This window comes from Girardinichthys multiradiatus, chromosome 14 (assembly GCF_021462225.1).
Source record: "Girardinichthys multiradiatus isolate DD_20200921_A chromosome 14, DD_fGirMul_XY1, whole genome shotgun sequence".
Classification (NCBI taxonomy): Eukaryota; Metazoa; Chordata; class Actinopteri; order Cyprinodontiformes; family Goodeidae; genus Girardinichthys; species Girardinichthys multiradiatus.
In genome coordinates, this window is record NC_061807.1 from 22,753,350 (window position 1) to 22,756,254 (window position 2,905).

Sequence of the window (2,905 nt, forward strand, 5' to 3'; positions counted from 1 at the left end):
GCACTGTAGAGGAGTTCTCGGCAGGGTTGTTTCGAGGTCATGGTCATTGAATAAAAGATTGTCAGCTGTACAGTATTAAATGAAAATTTGCTGTTGGAAGAATTGCTGGTCCTCAGACTTGTTCTTGTAATTTACTGCTTATTAGTAAGATCCACCAGGGTTTGGTTGGTGATCTGAGATTTGATTCATTATTTCTAGTTGTCAGCAAAGTTTTTTCCTCCCTCATTTACTGCGGGCTAATGTCTTGCTGGCGACACTGAATCAATCTGATTGGTTCCTGAGAGAAAGGATTTGCACCAAATGGAGGAAAAAGCCAAGCATGCTGGGTAACAATTTGATGGTTGGAAACTGCTTATTTGGACATTATGTAATTGTTGGTTTTCATCTGATGATTTTTTTCTGTTGTTCCTCTCTCCTTCACAGCAACATGGATATTAGAAATGCAGGTACTCTTAAGAACTTGTTTCTTTTTAAAATTTTAACAGTACATGCTTTAAAGTCACTTTATAAGTGTGAAGAACACTCAAAAACACACCGATGTAATTAATGTTTGATTTTGTGTCCAGAATTGAACTTTTATTTTCTCAGTTCCTGCAAAGATTTTGTCCAAAAAAGAAACAAAATTGCATATTTTTTCTTTACATTTAAAAATGTATTTTCTTCTGCATCTTTGCAGTGATTATCTTGCACACTATCTCTTTGGATGCTTCAGGTTTCCTGGCTTTTCTGGGTCGTCCATGAGACTCCCTGTGTGACCAGAGCATTTGGCTATAAAAAAGATCACACAATGGAAGTATATGAAATGCCTTGAAAAAAACGACAAATTTGAATTTGTTTTTTCACCTACTGTTGTTTGCCATGCGTTTTTTTTTTTTTTTTTTTGGTATTCAGTTGCTCTTTTCTCAATGGGAAAGCAAGAAACCTTCAAGCATGGACTAAATAGTATGTTATTAAAATAATTTATGTTTTTAACATATATGAGTAATAAATATTTGACGTTCAGGTCAAAAAGCAGCTAAAAGCTGCTCCAAACTAAACAAAGGTCAGCCCATGCCCCCTTGTGGTAGCCACAGGTTATCACACAAGGAAATGAAGACACGGTGGCAGGACATTTACTGACAACACAATAAGAAAATTAATAGCACTTTGTATCAAAATTTATAAATAAATAAATACATTTCTCTGTACTTTGTCCCGTTCTCAAAATGATCAGGTAACTACTTCAGAATACTCATACCACAGGTACAGTTGTTAATCAGCAGACTGGTGGCTATAAAAAACCTCGTGTGTTGGCTATGGTTCCCTCCAAACAAAAGCTTACATCTGTCATCTGTCTTTTTATCAGAATGGTTTCCTGTAGGGAAACTGCTGTAAAGAAATTTGAACACTGGAAGTGCGGAATTGCCCAGCAAACACCAAAGGAGTGCGCTATAGACCCTGAATAAAGAATAGGAACAAAACATGCCACAAAGCAAAAGTGGCCCACAAATCACATGACTGCGTTGAACCAGTGATCTGTGGCTCAGTAGGAAGAGTAGTCGTCTTGCAATCAGAAGGTTGTGGGTTCGATTCCAGCTTCCTCCTGCTGTATGTCGATGTGCCCCTGGGCAAGGCACTTAACCTCAAGTTGCCTACCGATCTGCGTATCGGTGTATGAATGTGTGAGCGTTAGTGAGTGCGATTGGGTGAATGTGGCTCTAGTGTAAAGTGCTTTGAGCGGTCTGTATGACTGGAAAGGCGCTATATAAATTCAGTCCATTTACCATTTATCAAAAATTCCCCCAAAAGCAGGTGAGAAGCCAACAAAGTCAGATCGATCTGAAGTCATAATGAGATGAGAACCTCTGAACTTGGTTCAAAAGTTCATATCCAGCAGGTCAGAAGGAAGTTATGAAGTTCAAGGGTCAACAGTGTATATGGTAACTTCATGTAAATCTAAGACTTGTCAAATGTTCTTCAGTACAGGTGCCTCAGAAATTCTGAATAACATCAAAAAGTGAAACTCATAGATTTATTAGTGATATATTTAAAGGGTTTACAGCTACTGAAAATCCAAAAATACTAACAAAGTATGATATTGACTCCTTTTGCAGGAATTACTGCATCAGTGCAGCATGTCACTCTGCTGAGATGTCATGGAAGCTCAGGTTGTTTTGACAATTGCCTTCAGCTTATCTGCATTGTTGGGTCTGGTGTCCCTCGTCTTCTTCTTGACAATACCCCTTAGATTCTCTGAGGTTTAGCTCAGATCAGTTTTCTGGCCAATCCAGCTCAGTAACACCATAGGCATCTAAACAAGGTACTTTTTGCAAGTTGGGTTGGTGCCACGTGTTGTCAGAAAGGAAATTTGTATCTCTACAAAGCTCATCGGCAGAGGAGAGCATGAAGTGCTCTAAAATTACCCCATAGATGGCTGCACTCTGGACTTAATAGAATACCGTTGATCAGCAATAGTGGATGGCATGGCCTTTCCAAAACATCACTGATTGTGAAAACTTTAAACTGGACCTCAAGCAACTTGAAATCAGCGCCTCACCTGAATATAGCACTGAACGGCCAGTCTTGACATTTTATGGCTAACCGTCCTTGTGGAGGGTGTCAATGACAGCCTGTTAGACAACTGTCAAGTCAGCAGTCTTCCCCGTGATAAGTGTTGCTTTCAAAACTTTTAATCTGATCTACTATTTCAATGTTCAAAGAAGCTAAATGTTGGGTTTTCATCAGCTGTAAAACAAAATAAACAGAAGTAAACCGCAGCAACATATCAGTGTGTGTAATGAATCCAAATGAGTATCACTGCTTGAATGGAGAAACATAATTTTGGTTTTTGATGATATTCTCACTTCTGGCGATGCACCTCCAGGTCTGAACAGAGAATGTGGCTTTAAAGAAACAAACAAGCGAG